Genomic DNA, 18,161 nt, shown 5'->3' on the forward strand with positions numbered 1-18,161 from the left:
GCTACGGTTTCAACATTTACAAGCTTCGGCACCGTCGGAAGAAGCACGTATTCATGAGAAACACGTCGTGCTTCCGATCTTTGTCAAGTTTACCATCCAGCCATGTGTACATGCTTGACTAAATTTATTTACTCCTGATAGTATTCAAACTATATACGTTCGAATAAATATGACGCCTACCTCTAGGACAACGGGGCTTAATGCATGTGTGTAAAGTGTCGTCCAGATTAGCCTGTGCTGTCTGTAGATGCTAATCAGGGACGACACTTTCCGGTTTTATGGTGTGTTGCGTTGAACGGACGATATAGAATGTACGAACATGAATTAAGCGCCGTTTTCGCAGAGCGCGGCTCATTAAAAAATACGGTAGTTGGTATGCAAGCACCTAACCGCTGTTATATTCCCCTGTACATAAGCACAGTCATGGGAGAAAAGATCTTCAACTGTGAAACCGACCACCCACCAGTCGTCATGATGAAGTGCCTTGCCTCTTGACCTGGGCGTGCGTTCGAGCTACAGGCGCCGCGTATGTTCTTCGCGCAGTCGACGCAGCGCTGGGTGGCGTCCTGCTTTACTAAGCACCTGGGGGAGGGAAACACGGGGGTATGTGAAACACTCGCTTATGGCAAAAAACGGGCGTATTGGAAACACGGGGTATGGGAAACACGGGCGTATGAGAAACACTTGTGTTACACTATCGTATGGGTGATTGGAAAATACGGATATATGGGAAATGTGGTGAGGGAAACACGTGCGATTGGGTAATAGGGGTTAAAGAAACAAGGGCGTATGGGAAACACTGGCGTATTGGAAACACGGGTGTATGGGAAACACTGGCGTATTGGAAACACTGGGCTATGGGAAACACGGGCGCATGCGAAATCACGAGCGTATGGGTTCTGTCGAAAATCGCTAATATAATGTGCTTGTTATGGTACGGTATGGAAAATATTTAGGTGTAAAGTTTGCCCCGTGACCGAGGATGATTTAAAAAAATACATCCATATAATAGAATAATTAGAAACAACTTTAATAAGATTCTATTCACAAGTAGTAACAGAAATGTAAATCTCGAGTATGATATTCATTATATATGATATCAATGATAAATATTGCACTGGGCAATACATGGACCGCGTTTATGAAAACTGGACTTAACGCATGTTCGTGAAGTGTCTTGTACGATTAGCCTGTGCATTCAACACAGGCTAATCAGTGACAACACTTTCCGCCTTAACTTGATTTTCGTTTAGAAGAGACTTCCTTTAAATGAAAGATTCCATAAAAGCGGACAGAGTCGTACCTGATGAGCCTGTACGGAGTGCCCTTGAATTAAGTTAAGTTTCCCCATACTCAACCATTATTGTCTAACGAATCACACACTGTGGTTGAACTGTGCGTTGACATGAATTCTGTATGTTTGTGTATTGCTTTATTCAACCACACGAATTTTGAAAATCGCAAAATCTATCAGAGATAGAACTTCAAAAATCTTAAAGCTTGTTAAATTTCTACAGATCTGAATCGTTGTTTTGTTTGGACTATCAATAGAAAAACCAAACATATCAGATTATTTTTTTAAAATAAAACACTTAGCGGCCTTGAGTTCAATCTCATCTCGTTCGGCACGTGACCATCTGCGGCCGCCAGGGCGCGCTCGAGCGTCTGTTCCACCTTGATTCGCTGGCTGTCGTCTAATTTGGACACGCCCCCTTCCGGTACCATTTGTTCCAAGTCACACATCGGGTATGGGAGGTCCCTGATGCGCGCGCATGCCTCAGAACGTACACATCGAGGCGCGTGAAAAACATGGTGTCCAGGCACAAAAGAGGCTTCGGCCATTGGAAGGTTCCGAAACATAGTGGACACCGGTCCATGGTCGCGACGGAAGTAAAAAGTTTTAGCCTGTGACATCTCTATGGACGGTGTAAACAGAGTTGAATATATAAAACGAACTATATTTGGCGCATGTTCTTATTTAGTGTACACACTTAAACACACACGACATAACCATGTATTCCAACGTCTATTTTATGGTTACTGTGTGAGAAATATTTGTGACACCACATGCATACTTATGTCCATCAATAGCGTGGTAATATCGGAAATGATTGTTTAAATAAATAATACTTTTTTAGAACTACGCACTTCTATAAACTGACCTTACTTGGTAATTGTACTTACTAAAGAAAGCGGTTTACTTGTAGCATTTTGTCATTTGCAGTTAAATACCAAATTGACTAACAGCATGTATTACATTTCTCGAAATGTATTTAGCGTTCGCTTTATATTAAATAGAGTGTACAGGCAAAGTTAAATCAGTACCATTAGTCTGTTGTTTATTAGATTCGATCACTGAATACCGTTTTCAACTTTAAATAATGTCAGATGCCATTACGTCGTAAGATACGAGATATTTAAGATGATATTAGCCTCGTTCTGAGAAAACTGGGCTTAATTCAAACGCGGGAAGAGTCATCCCGTTATAGCCTGTGCAGGCCGCAGAGGACTTTCCGTTTGTATGGACTGTTTCGTTTACATGAGGTCTCTTTAAAACGACAATCCAGTTAAGGCGGAAAGAGTCGCCCCTGATTAGCCTAAAGCTAATCACGGATAACGATTGACGCACATGCATTAAGCCCCGTTTTCCCAGAGCGCTGCTCCACACATGTTCGATTGTTATTCAGCTTTAAGTAGGACTGTAACTTCTGTTTTAAATGAAGGCATGCGTTTACCATAAATAATACAATCAACATGAGTACTACATTTGATTATGTTACCTCTAATATGAGAACAACTATACATGTTTGTTATGTGGGGGTTTAACATCGACACTTGTAGTCCTTTATTATTTATATTATACAAATGTGTGTCTTTCGAAGTTTATGAGGGCTTCCGCGCCTAAGACTGAATTAAGTGGATTCCTGCTCAGACACAGTTAATACTAAATAAAAGTTTATGATTTGAGCCGCGTTCATGGACAATTGGGCTTAATATATGCGCATAAAGTGTCATTCCAGATAAGCCTGTGCATTCCGCTTTTATGGAAGTTTTCGTTCAAAGGAGACCTCTAGACGGAAAGTATTGTCCATAGTTATCCTGTGCGGTCTAGACAGGCTAATCTGGGACGACACTTTACTCACATGCAGACTGGACAGGCTAATCTGGGACGACACTTTACTCACATGCGGTCTGGACAGGCTAATCTGGGACGACACTTTACTCACATGCGGTCTGGACAGGCTAATCATTGACGACACTTTACTCACATGCGGACTGGACAGGCTAATCTGGGACGACACTTTACTCACATGCGGACTGGACAGGCTAATCTGGGACGACACTTCACTCACATGCGGTCTGGACAGGCTAATCTGGGACGACACTTTACTCACATGCGGTCTGGACAGGCTAATCTGGGACGACACTTTACACACATGCGGTCTGGACAGGCTAATCTGGGACGACACTTCACTAACATGCATTAAGCCCAAGTTTCTTAAGACGAGGTTTAATGGGTTTGCTTCAAATTTTCTGCGCTATTAAACAGGAACCATGATGACTCAGCTGTCGCTCGGGCCGGAAATAGAGGGGGTCTCGCTCAAGTTTGGGGTCTTCATCACCGCGTACTTGCTGTTGCTATACAATGTCGGCTCCCTCGCTACCGATAAACAGACGAGCAACACGCATGCGTATAGCAGACAAATGGAGACTATGGAGAGAGCGATGATGATGTTTTCAGCCGAGACTAAGTTTACTTTAATCATGTGACCAATTTCCTCAGGGCACACAAGCGGAGATGTCGCGTTCTGCGAGGTCGCAGTGAGCAGTTCCGGTACCACGCTCGTCCAGAAGGTCCTGAATGGCTCCCGGAAGAGGTGTTTGAGGGTCACGTGCGCTGCGGAGATGTCTAGGTACGTCATACTCGTGGCGTCATATTCAGGCCACTGAGGGTCGCCAGCGGCGTTGAGCGTTTGGGATTTCTGAAGACAACTTTTACCTAAGGTCGCATTCATCATGGTTTCCAATAACCAATTCTTATACATACATGTAATACTGTAAACTATTATTATTAGTGGCACATCAAATTTCGTTGATGACCGATCCACGCTCTTGGAAAAAAGCAGGGCTTATGCGCGTAGTGTTGTACCAAGTTAGCCTGTTCAGTCCGCACAGGCTAATCAGGGACGACACTTTCCGCCTCACATGGATTTTCGCTAAAAAGTAGACTTCCTTTAAACGAAAAGTACCATACAAGCGGAAAGTTGCGTCCCTGGTTAGCCTGTGCGAAGTGTACATGCTAGTCTGGGACGACACTTTACGCAGATTCAGTGAGCCCCGTTTTCCAAGATCGCCGTCCTTCTGAGACACGCTTAATTATGAATTTCAAAACAATTCAAATACTTACTTAATTATTTTATTCAAGTTATGGCTTGAAACGTGTTTCATTAGATTATATTTACCTAAAGTTTAATCCATTCGTAAATACTATCTCCACGTGTCTTAAAGATACAATTGAACAGTTCGTTCAACCAAATATAGAAACTGATATAAATATTGACGTGAATTGTATCACAGCGTTTATTTATACGCATGTTAGTCAGAAATTTCCATACCGACAGTCTCTTTAATGCATGTCATTTAAAACCTATGTTGAACATTTGTTTCGAGTCGACTTAATATCTCGAGTATATCTGCTTCAAAAATACCGTCAATAACTCGTGAATCCGTCCTAATGTGTGAACTGTCATTGGATGCACAAATAATACCAGATTAGGACCAAATAGCTTGCCTTATACACTAGACAAATTGAATTAGTGGGACTGAATTCAACCGTCAAGGAAACACACTTAAAAATACAGTAATAGAAACCAATACATAAAATATTTCACTTTAAAATAGCTATACATGTAAATTGGCGCCACCTCCTAATCTGGGCGCCACCTCATTGGCATTGGCTCCATCTATTTTTGAAAAAAAGGAAGTTTATCTATTAGATCGGCTAGAAGCCGTTGTTTTTGTGAACGCATTCACTCGTACAGGTTCAATTTTTTTTTTATATAATGAGCGATTTAATTGGCTGCGTTTACAGATGGGTTGTGATTGAATGTTTCTGTACATCTTTGGATGAATTTATAATCGCTGAATCGCACTACATTGGAAGATTTTTTAAAAACAATGCAAAATATGTTGAAAAAAAACACATATAAAATCTAATCACCATGTAAAATAATCAGTTAAATTTCAAAACATCCGGGCCTTAGCGCCACCTCGGAAGTAGCATTGGCTCATTTATAAACGCATCTCAAAAAAAGATGTGGCGCGCGTGATTAACGGCCGTGCATAAGCCCTATTTAAGAATACATGGCTTTAGTCACTTACAAAATGAAATGCGTGAACTGTATATGACGATAAGGAGCATGGATTATTCTGTTAAAACTTATTTTTTCTCAAGAAATCGTGGCCTGTATTAAAAATTCCAATCTTAAACGATAATTTAACGATTCAAGCGCATCCTATTATTCGGTATATACAGAAACTCAATACTCGTGAAAATAAATGATTGAAGGTTGAAAATCCGGTTAAAACTGAATCTAATATCAGAATTATGCATACTGTGTCTGTAATCATCGTCATGCAAGAACGGGACTGAAGCAATACATGTAATGTTTGAACATGTCAAACCGGTTTACATGTACACATGACTACTATATTACCTTATTTATTACCATAAATTCGGTTTATTGTATTACGATACAATCTGCCATCCGGTAATTGTGCTTCGCTCTGGGAAAACGGGGTTTAATCCCTGTGCGTAACGTCTCGTCCCAGATTAACCTGTGCAATCCGTACAGGCTAATCAGGGACGGCACTTTCGCCTCAACTCGACGTTCGCGAAGAAGAGACTTCCTTTAAAAGCCTGTGCGGGCTGCACAGGCTAATCTGGGACGACACTTTATGCGCTAAGTCCGGTTTTCTCAGAGCGCGACTCAAATTGTTAGTCATGCTTTACTACTGCATCGACATATTAGCCTCAATGAATGGCCCAAAAAGCATGGGGCGAACGTATTTTGAGTACTTATTCTCATATATCCAAAGCAATTGGTTGTAAAGATAAACAGATATGTTCATGCATTGGCATATCATGACTTTTCAAAAATAAATTAATATTGAGATTCCTTTACCTATTTGTAAATACATGTATACGAATTCGTCTTTGTTTTGTCAGTAAATCAGAGTTTGATAATGACTTTATTTTTTATCTTTTTTTGTTTTCGGTAATTGAACTATGTATATTTTATTGTATTTTACAAATTAATAAATAAACCTCACTTTTGATTTCAACCCCCTCAGTTTTCCGAGCTAGCGGGTGTAAATGTGTGCAAGTAAATGAACCTTATTCTTCATAAAAGCTATTTGTAATTACCAAAAACCATGATTTTACATCTTAGATAACGTCCCCGCCCCCTTAAAAAATTACACAATTACCTGTCATTCATGGGGGGGGGGCATGCGTACACTGGAGCTTACCGCGTTTAAGTGAGGTTAGTAGAGCTATTTGTAATTACCAAAAACCATGATGATTTTACATCTTAGAGAACGTCCCCGCCCCCTTAAAAAATTACACAATTACCTGTCATTCATGGGGGGGGGGGGGGCATGCGTACACTGGAGCTTACCGCGTTTAAGTGAGGTTAGTAGGAACTTACTTCCAAGATGGCGTCACTTTGGTGTTTTTCGTGAGAGAGTTGCGGATAATTTTAACCGGTTAGCCAATATATTTATATTGTTTTTAAATGAATACACCCTTTCTGCTAGACAGCGCTTCCCTAACGGAGGATGAAGACATTAATCTTGATAACATATATTAAGAAGTATATTTATAAAGATATTCGCCGTATATCCGGACGTTAGAAGAATAAAGTAAGAAAACATACGTTTTTATTTGAAACTGTAGTAGAAACAATGATGAACCATTCTTTTTAAAGTAAAAAAGTTTATACAGCTGTAATTACATTTGTATAATAACTTGCCAGGACAAAATTATGGGCTTTGGTTGTTTACATCTGATAAAGTGTGAAGCTAATGATGGTGCCCTAATACTTCCGATACATGACATGAAGTAAAACAAAACAAAATTACTGCGTATGCGAGTGTGATAAGAGAAAATTATTAAAAAATAATATATATTTTAATGTGCATATTAAATACCACACACTATGAAAACACATAATATTTCTTGTATAATGTACATTACGTAAGTTGCTGCTCATATGGGATCCCCACCAGGATTTGAACCTGGATTTCCTCTCCATATGGAAAGGTGTGTTTGCTTACACTATAAGGATGTTCCCATAAATAGCAATAATATTGGTTACAATTATTTCTGTCACCTATATGAACTTTTACAATAAGTTTTGACGCAAACGTATCTAAATACATGTTTTGAAGCTTTTTAAACACAATTAATCCTCCATCTGCTTTTTAAGGCAGATGTCACTTTACTTATGACATGTACCATAAGGGCTTGCCTTTGAAGCTGCTCTGGATCAGGATCTGGTGTAGGTCTGATAATCCCATCTCCAGGCCTTCTGTCCTTTTTGTGGGTGATGGCAGTGACTATGGCTCTAATTATCGAGTCAACTGAAGGGTCAACTGACGGGTCAGTCTCAGTTCAAACAAGAACCACTCCATCTTCTTTGGCTCTAATTATCGAGTCAACTGAAGGGTCAACTGAAGGGTCAGTCTCAGTTCAAGCAAGAACCACTCCATCTTCTTTGGCTCTAATTATCGAGTCAACTGACGGGTCACCTGAAGGGTCAGTCTCAGTTCAAGCAAGAACCACTCCATCTTCTTTCAGTGACTATGGCTCTAATTATCGAGTCAACTGAAGGGTCAACTGAAGGATCAGTCTCAGTTCAAGCAAGAACCACTCCATCTTCTTTGGCTCTAATTATCGAGTCAACTGACGGGTCACCTGAAGGGTCAGTCTCAGTTCAAGCAAGAACCACTCCATCTTCTTTCAGTGACTATGGCTCTAATTATCGAGTCAACTGAAGGGTCAACTGAAGGATCAGTCTCAGTTCAAGCAAGAACCACTCCATCTTTTTTCCACCAGCACTGACCCTGAAATCAGACAAAGATACTTTAAACCACATTTTTGTTATAGAAGCAATTTCGGTTAAATGCCTTTATGTTTGTTTATTAACACGTGTTAGTTCATGTGTTGGAACATTAACATTAAATAAGATGTACACAGAATATGTTGTTGGAAAGTTATGGAATTATTTCACCAAAATTTCTTCAAGAAAGTTTAATGTACAGAAAAGTTTAGCTAATTAAAAAAACTAAACAATAATGTTACATATATGCACACTAACTTTAGTCTTTTCCAAGGTTCCATGATAACCATGAATACAACAAATTGTCTGTTGCATAAACACTGTTACTGATGACACAACATACAACAATTAAAAAGTTTCAATGACTTAACACAACGCTGTTGAAAACTAGGAGCGGTTGTCATATTGGTAACAACACATTATAATCATAAAAGAAGTTGCTTTCCTCAATTAATGTTAATATAATTCTTTCAAAACAATGATAATATTTACATTTGCATATACTCGTCAATAAATACCTCAAATGAAGTAAAGGTGTGCTGATTTATACGCGCCAGCTGAAAACATGTGTCTTGCATCACACGATGACCCTTGACTATCATCTCTTGTATATAGTTATACTTTGCCAGTACTGTTCGCCACCGTGCCTTGGGAACAAAACTAATCCAGCAGGGCCTCCAGATACCTGTTAAGGTCAAACCAAGTCCTTGACCATGGTTCATTGATATTGCACATTTGTAATTGTTTAAGATGATGGTTTATATAATATGAGTGTTAACGCCATAATAACAACTGAATACATGTATTAACGCCACAATATTAACGGAAATCAAAAACAGTTGGAATTGGTTGTAAGTATATATGGTCGCTTATTAGCTATACAATCCTGATAAAGTTGTTGAACCAAACCTTTTAAAATGGAAAATGAAGTTGAACTAATGTCATGTGATGTTGTTTAGTTGTAGCGTAATTACACATTGTTCATGGAAAACACACAGTAACAACCAAAGTTCATTTCTGTTTTCTTCGAGATTTATTTCTGTTAAATAATTTCTAACACAACGCTTCTAATGATCGTGAAGTACAATTTTACAACGCGGCGGCCGACATGGCCGCCTCGTCAAGAAAACGTGACAACTCTCACCGCAGACTTTCAAATCTAACCTCAGAATCATTCTTACAACAACCTCACAGCATTTTATTCTGAGGAAAAGTAAACATAACGTTTAGATATGTCTTATCCCATTCTTGATTGGTTTACTGATACTCTTCCCCCGATTTACTAAACCCAACCTTTCGAATAACCCTTGTTGATTGGATGGATCGCTCATGAATCTACCACATGTCGAAGCAGAAGAGAGCAATACACAATTATCACTTTGGGAACAGGAGACCTCATTTCATTAGCATACTTGATCATACAAACAGATGTTCTCTATGGACAACCCACATTGGTAATATGAAACCTTACACTTCTATAATCGATTATGCAAACCCCGATACACTTTCGATACACATTCAATCCGAACTTGCATCGTTATGTATCTTGGGAAATTGGAATTACCCTTATATAATTATCATATCTGAATTATGTATTGGTTTGAAGTAATGTTGACCAACGAGCCAAATTGTTAATCTAGAACTAATAAAGTGTCAACAGATGTTCCCGATAATTGTGCTACATTAGAGAAATGAAACCACTTCCATAATCAATTTTTCAAACTTCATTACATACCCCATCCGAAGACATATGTTATGTTAATTCTTAATACCCGCAACATACAGCTACTTTACAAGATGAACTCTCAAATAGTTTGACCACTTTAAACTTTTAACTTCTGTTTACGTATAAGATAGAAATATTGATGTAAATAACCTTTCAATATTTTCTTACATATTAGTAATTATAACAGTTACTAATTAATTACTCAAACATATTATTAAATATTTCCCTATTATTAAATCTATCTGTACTTAAATTTCTATCATAAGAATAAACAATAAACAATAACACCTTTATGTCACACAACCCTCCCTCTTATTTTGATTTGTTTTTGTATTTTATCTTTGAAATTTAATTATCGAATTACGAAGAACTTGAAAACATAATTCATATAAACACATCTATGATGGGAACTATGCGGATAACAATAATATTTTTCTTTACAAGCGTCTCGGCTGAAATAGATATATTAGTTATTGTTATACAATGTCAATGTCAATCGGGATGTATTGGAGCACATCATCTGTGGATCGTTGGTCTTCAGTACATCTGTTGTCGTCCATGTAGTATTGAAGTTGCGGCTCATGGCGAATGAAGTCGCTTGAAGTCGGACCGGTTACTGCCGTCGCGGAGAATAAGATCGATCCGTCTTCAAGTCGTGTAGGCGAATCGGGTCTATCCCTGTTGCTGTGATGATTAATATAAGCCGATCGTCAGGTCGTCCTTGGCGATACGCGTGCGTTTGGGGTTCCTGATCTTATTTCTGCTGTTCATATTGCGTCATCTATTTTTGATTCCGTTGTTGTTGTATTTTCGTTGTTGGTTCCATCGTCTTCTTCTTTTCTCTCGGCACATTAAGATCTTCTATTGGCCATAATGCTCACAAGGTATTAACTATAGCAGTGTTCCCTTTGATGTCTTAAGCCTCGGAAGTACCATTCCGAATACGTTATCTACGCATGTCAAACCGTTGAACGGCTGCATCTAACTCTATAGTGTTTAACGTTACAAGTGTTTTGTCCAGTGTTGCGTCACTTTTTGTCCTTCGAAATCTTCTGGCGTTGGGTCTTCTTTTAGCGATAGAACCATGTGTTCACTTTGAGCAATTAAAATAAATAAATTAAAACACATGGTGTACTAGAGTTCAGCACTGAACCCCTTTCCGCTCAAAATCACAGTGAAAATGTCTACATGCAACCAGCATAAAACCAGAACAGCATATGAGAAACTCACATTCTGTTCAGGTTTTACTCTGTTTGCTGCTCATCAGTACCTAACAGTTGGAAATGAAGCCTCTCAATATTGAATCTAGAAAGAAAAGTCTGAAATATAGTTTGATTTTCTAAAGCACTACAAATGCGTCAAAAAGCGTATTTGATTGAATGGTAAACTGTAGATGGATCATCTTTCCCTTGGCGACAATGCAGTAGGCCTGTTTTCCTTTGCGGAAGTCGTGGGCGCTGTCCATGAGATACTGTAAGGACTGAATCAGCTCTCGGTCATACAGACCCAATGTGGGCCACACCGCCCGCATAATACTGTCAGTCTGCAAAATGTACGAGCCTCACTTCATGAAAAACCATGCTTAATGAATGTGCTTAAAGTGTCATCCCAAATTGATATGTGCAGTATGTGCATCAGGAATGATAATTTCCGCTTTTATAGATTTATTACTTTAAAGGAAGTCTTTTTAAAACAAAAATTTAGTCTAGACAAAAAAGAGGCACAGGCTAATCTGGGAGGAAACTTTATGAATTAAGTCCTGTTTCCCAGAATAAGGCTCATGTACTATTAGTGTTTTGGTAACATCTAATCTGTGAGGAAACTTTATGAATTAAGTCCTGTTTTCCCAGTATAAGGCTCATGTACTATTAGTGTTTTGGTACCATCTAATCTGGGAGGAAACTTTATGAACTAAGTCCTGTTTTCCCAGTATAAGGCACATGTACTAGGGTTTTGGTGCCATCTAATCTGGGGGGAAACATTATGAACTAAGTCCTGTTTTCCCAGTATAAGGCACATGTACTAGTGTTTTGGTACCATCTAATCTGGGAGGAAACTTTATGAACTAAGTCCTGTTTTCCCAGTATAAGGCTCATGTACTATTAGTGTTTTGGTAACATCTAATCTGGGAGGAAACTTTATGTATTAAGTCCTGTTTTCCCAGTATAAGGCTCATGTACTATTAGTGTTTTGGTACCATCTAATCTGGGTGGAAACTTTATGAGTTAAGTCATGTTTTCCCAGTATAATGTACATGTACTATTAGTGTTTTGGTACCATCTAATCTGGGAGGAAACTTTATGAATAAAGTCCTGTTTTCCCAGTATAAGGCTCATGTACTAGTGTTTTGGTAACATCTAATCTGGGAGGAAACTTTATGTATTAAGTCCTGTTTTCCCAGTATAAGGCTCATGTACTATTAGTGTTTTGGTACCATCTAATCTGGGAGGAAACTTTATGAATTAAGTCCTGTTTTCCCAGTATAAGGCACATGTTCTATTAGTGTTTTGGTACCATCTAACCTGGGTGGAAACTTTATGAATTAAGTCCTGTTTTCCCAGTATAAGGCTCATGTACTATTAGTGTTTTCGTACAATCTAATCTGGGAGGAAACTTTATGTATTAAGTCCTGTTTTCCCAGTATAAGGTTCATGTACTAGTGTTTTGGTACCATCTAATCTGGGTGGAAACTTTATGTATTAAGTCCTGTTTTCCCAGTATAAGGCTCATGTACTAGTGTTTTGGTACCATCTAATCTGGGTGGAAACTTTATGAATTAAGTCCTGTTTTCCCAGTATAAGGCTCATGTACTATTAGTGTTTTGGTAACATCTAATCTGGGAGGAAACGTTATGTATTAAGTCCTGTTTTCCCAGTATAAGGCTCATGTACTATTAGTGTTTTGGTACCATCTAATCTGGGAGGAAAATTTATGAATAAAGTCCTGTTTTCCCAGTATAAGGCTCATGTACTATTAGTGTTTTGGTAACATCTAATCTGGGAGGAAAATTTATGAATAAAGTCCTGTTTTCCCAGTATAAGGCACATGTACTATTAGTGTTTTGGTACCATCTAATCTGGGAGGAAAATTTATGAATAAAGTCCTGTTTTCCCAGTATAAGGCTCATGTACTAGTGTTTTGGTAACATCTAATCTGGGAGGAAACTTTATGAATTAAGTCCTGTTTTTCCAAAATAAGGTTCATGTACTAGTGTTTTGGTACCATCTAATCTGGGTGGAAACTTTATGAATTAAGTCCTGTTTTCCCAGTATAAGGCTTATGTACTAGTGTTTTGGTACCATCTAATCTTGGAGGAAACTTTATGAATTAAGTCCTGTTTCCCAGTATAAGGCTCATGTACTATTAGTGTTTTGGTACCATCTAATCTGGGAGGAAACTTTATGAATTAAGTCCTGTTTTCCCAGTATAAGGTTCATGTACTATTAGTGTTTTGGTACCATCTAATCTGGGTGGAAACTTTATGAATTAAGTCCTGTTTTCCCAGTATAAAGTTCATGTTCTATTAGTGTTTTGGTACCATCTAAACTGGGAGGAAACTTTATGAATTAAGTCCTGTTTTCCCAGTATAAGGCTCATGTACTAGTGTTTTGGTACCATCTAATCTGGGAGGAAACTTTATGTATTAAGTCCTGTTTTCCCAGTATAAGGCTCATGTACTTTTAGTGTTTTGGTACCATCTAATCTGGGTGGAAACTTTATGAATTAAGTCATGTTTTCCCAGTATAATGCACATGTACTATTAGTGTTTTGGTACCATCTAATCTGGGAGGAAACTTTATGAATAAAGTCCTGTTTTCCCAGTATAAGGCTCATGTACTATTAGTGTTTTGGTACCATCTAATCTGGGAGGAAACTTTATGAATTAAGTCCTGTTTTCCCAGTATAAGATTCATGTACTATTAGTGTTTTGGTAACATCTAATCTGGGAGGAAACTTTATGTATTAAGTCCTGTTTTCCCAGTATAAGATTCATGTACTAGTGTTTTGGTAACATCTAATCTGGGAGGAAACTTTATGAATTAAGTCCTGTTTTCCCAGTATAAGGCACATGTACTATTAGTGTTTTGGTACCATCTAATCTGGGTGGAAACTTTATGAATTAAGTCCTGTTTTCCCAGTATAAGGCTCATGTACTATTAGTGTTTTGGTACCATCTAATCTGGGAGGAAACTTTATGTATTAAGTCCTGTTTTCCCAGTATAAGGTTCATGTACTAGTGTTTTGGTACCATCTAATCTGGGAGGAAACTTTATGAATAAAGTCCTGTTTTCCCAGTATAAGGCACATGTACTAGTGTTTTGGTACCATCTAATCTGGGTGGAAACTTTATGAATTAAGTCCTGTTTTCCCAGTATAAGGCTCATGTACCAGTGTTTTGGTACCATCTAATCTTGGAGGAAACTTTATGAATTAAGTCCTGTTTCCCAGTATAAGGTTCATGTACTATTAGTGTTTGGTACCATCTAATCTGGGAGGAAACTTTATGAATTAAGTCCTGTTTTCCCAGTATAAGGTTCATGTACTATAAGTGTTTTGGTACCATCTAATCTGGGTGGAAACTTTATGAATTAAGTCCTGTTTTCCCAGTATAAAGTTCATGTTCTATTAGTGTTTTGGTACCATCTAATCTGGGAGGAAACTTTATGAATTAAGTCCTGTTTTCCCAGTATAAGGTTCATGTACTATTAGTGTTTTGGTACCATCTAACCTGGGTGGAAACTTTATGAATTAAGTCCTGTTTTCCCAGTATAAGGCTCATGTACTATTAGTGTTTTCGTACAATCTAATCTGGGAGGAAACTTTATGTATTAAGTCCTGTTTTCCCAGTATAAGGTTCATGTACTAGTGTTTTGGTACCATCTAATCTGGGTGGAAACTTTATGTATTAAGTCCTGTTTTCCCAGTATAAGGCTCATGTACTAGTGTTTTGGTACCATCTAATCTGGGTGGAAACTTTATGAATTAAGTCCTGTTTTCCCAGTATAAGGCTCATGTACTATTAGTGTTTTGGTAACATCTAATCTGGGAGGAAACTTTATGTATTAAGTCCTGTTTTCCCAGTAAAAGGCTCATGTACTATTAGTGTTTTGGTACCATCTAATCTGGGAGGAAAATTTATGAATAAAGTCCTGTTTTCCCAGTATAAGGCTCATGTACTATTAGTGTTTTGGTTACATCTAATCTGGGAGGAAAATTTATGAATAAAGTCCTGTTTTCCCAGTATAAGGCACATGTACTATTAGTGTTTTGGTACCATCTAATCTGGGAGGAAAATTTATGAATAAAGTCCTGTTTTCCCAGTATAAGGCTCATGTACTAGTGTTTTGGTAACATCTAATCTGGGAGGAAACTTTATGAATTTAGTCCTGTTTTTCCAGTATAAGGTTCATGTACTAGTGTTTTGGTACCATCTAATCTGGGTGGAAACTTTATGAATTAAGTCCTGTTTTCCCAGTATAAGGCTTATGTACTAGTGTTTTGGTACCATCTAATCTTGGAGGAAACTTTATGAATTAAGTACTGTTTCCCAGTATAAGGCTCATGTACTATTAGTGTTTTGGTACCATCTAATCTGGGAGGAAACTTTATGAATTAAGTCCTGTTTTCCCAGTATAAGGTTCATGTACTATTAGTGTTTTGGTACCATCTAATCTGGGTGGAAACTTTATGAATTAAGTCCTGTTTTCCCAGTATAAAGTTCATGTTCTATTAGTGTTTTGGTACCATCTAAACTGGGAGGAAACTTTATGAATTAAGTCCTGTTTTCCCAGTATAAGGCTCATGTACTAGTGTTTTGGTACCATCTAATCTGGGAGGAAACTTTATGTATTAAGTCCTGTTTTCCCAGTATAAGGCTCATGTACTATTAGTGTTTTGGTACCATCTAATCTGGGTGGAAACTTTATGAATTAAGTCATGTTTTCCCAGTATAATGCACATGTACTATTAGTGTTTTGGTACCATCTAATCTGGGAGGAAACTTTATGAATAAAGTCCTGTTTTCCCAGTATAAGGCTCATGTACTATTAGTGTTTTGGTACCATCTAATCTGGGAGGAAACTTTATGAATTAAGTCCTGTTTTCCCAGTATAAGATTCATGTACTATTAGTGTTTTGGTAACATCTAATCTGGGAGGAAACTTTATGTATTAAGTCCTGTTTTCCCAGTATAAGATTCATGTACTAGTGTTTTGGTAACATCTAATCTGGGAGGAAACTTTATGAATTAAGTCCTGTTTTCCCAGTATAAGGCACATGTACTATTAGTGTTTTGGTACCATCTAATCTGGGTGGAAACTTTATGAATTAAGTCCTGTTTTCCCAGTATAAGGCTCATGTACTATTAGTGTTTTGGTACCATCTAATCTGGGAGGAAACTTTATGTATTAAGTCCTGTTTTCCCAGTATAAGGTTCATGTACTAGTGTTTTGGTACCATCTAATCTGGGAGGAAACTTTATGAATAAAGTCCTGTTTTCCCAGTATAAGGCACATGTACTAGTGTTTTGGTGCCATCTAATCTGGGTGGAAACTTTATGAATTAAGTCCTGTTTTCCCAGTATAAGGCTCATGTACCAGTGTTTTGGTACCATCTAATCTTGGAGGAAACTTTATGAATTAAGTCCTGTTTCCCAGTATAAGGTTCATGTACTATTAGTGTTTGGTACCATCTAATCTGGGAGGAAACTTTATGAATTAAGTCCTGTTTTCCCAGTATAAGGTTCATGTACTATAAGTGTTTTGGTACCATCTAATCTGGGTGGAAACTTTATGAATTAAGTCCTGTTTTCCCAGTATAAAGTTCATGTTCTATTAGTGTTTTGGTACCATCTAATCTGGGAGGAAACTTTATGAATTAAGTCCTGTTTTCCAAGTATAAGGTTCATGTACTATTAGTGTTTTGGTACCATCTAATCTGGGTGGAAACTTTATGAATTAAGTCCTGTTTTCCCAGTATAAGGTTCATGTTTTATTAGTGTTTTGGTACCATCTAATCTGTGAGAAAACTTTATGAATTAAGTCCTGTTTTCCCAGTATAAGGCTCATGTACTAGTGTTTTGGTACCATCTAATCTTGGAGGAAACTTTATGAATTAAGTCCTGTTTTCCCAGTATAAGGTTCATGTACTGTTAGTGTTTTGGTACCATCTAATCTGGGTGGAAACTTTATGAATTAAGTCCTGTTTTCCCAGTATAAGGTTCATGTACTAGTGTTTTGGTACCATCTAATCTTGGAGGAAACTTTATGAATTAAGTCCTGTTTTCCCAGTATAAGGTTCATGTACTGTTAGTGTTTTGGTACCATCTAATCTGGGAGGAAACTTTATGAATTAAGTCCTGTTTTCCCAGTATAAGGCACATGTACTAGTGTTTTGGTACCATCTAATCTGGGAGGAAACTTTGTGAATTAAGTCCTGTTTTCCCAGTATAAGGTTCATGTACTATTAGTGTTTTGGTAACATCTAATCTGGATGGAAACTTTATGTATTAAGTCCTGTTCTCCCAGTATAAGGCTAATGTACTATTAGTGTTTTGGTACCATATAATCTGGGAGGAAACTTTATGAATTAAGTCCTGTTTTCCCAGTATAAGGCACATGTACTAATAGTGTTTTGGTACCATCTAATCTGGGAGGAAACTTTATGAATTAAGTCCTGTTTTCCCAGTATAAGGTTCAGTTACTATTAGTGTTTTGGTACCATCTAATCTGGGGGGAAAATTTATTAATTAAGTCCTGTTTTCCCAGTATAAGGCTCATGTACTAGTGTTTTGGTACCATCTAATCTTGGAGGAAACTTAATGAATTAAGTCCTGTTTTCCCAGTATAAGGCTCATGTACTATTAGTGTTTTGGTACCATCTAATCTGGGAGGAAACTTTATGAATTAAGTCCTGTTTTGCCAGTATAAGGCTCATGTACTATTAGTGTTTTGGTACCATCTAATCTGGGTGGAAACTTTATGAATTAAGTCCTGTTTTCCCAGTATAAGGCTCATGTACTAGTGTTTTGGTACCATCTAATCTGGGAGGAAACTTTATGAATTAAGTCCTGTTTTCCCAGTATAAGGCTCATGTACTATTAGTGTTTTGGTACCATCTAATCTGGGAGGAAACTTTATGAATTAAGTCCTGTTTTCCCAGTATAATGCACATGTACTATTAGTGTTTTGGTACCATCTAATCTGGGTGGAAACTTTATGAATTAAGTCCTGTTTTCCCAGTATAAGGTTCATCTACTATTATTGTTTTGGTACCATCTAATCTGGGAGGAAAATTTATGAATTAAGTCCTGT

The 18,161-nt window shown here is 37.7% G+C and overlaps 1 long non-coding RNA gene across 1 annotated transcript; it reads right to left on the reverse strand.

The window, feature by feature from the left end:
- Nucleotides 1-7,513: 7,513 nt before the first annotated feature.
- On the reverse strand, nucleotides 7,514-8,116 carry LOC127853140 (uncharacterized). Its single transcript, XR_008036500.1, has 3 exons — nucleotides 7,979-8,116; nucleotides 7,813-7,900; nucleotides 7,514-7,656 (listed from the first exon to the last, which is right to left on the reverse strand). It is a non-coding gene; the product is annotated as an uncharacterized LOC127853140 (long non-coding RNA).
- Between the last annotated feature and the right edge of the window lie 10,045 nt (nucleotides 8,117-18,161).

The sequence above is a fragment of the Dreissena polymorpha genome, chromosome 12 (genome assembly GCF_020536995.1).
Source record: "Dreissena polymorpha isolate Duluth1 chromosome 12, UMN_Dpol_1.0, whole genome shotgun sequence".
Taxonomy (NCBI): Eukaryota; Metazoa; Mollusca; class Bivalvia; order Myida; family Dreissenidae; genus Dreissena; species Dreissena polymorpha.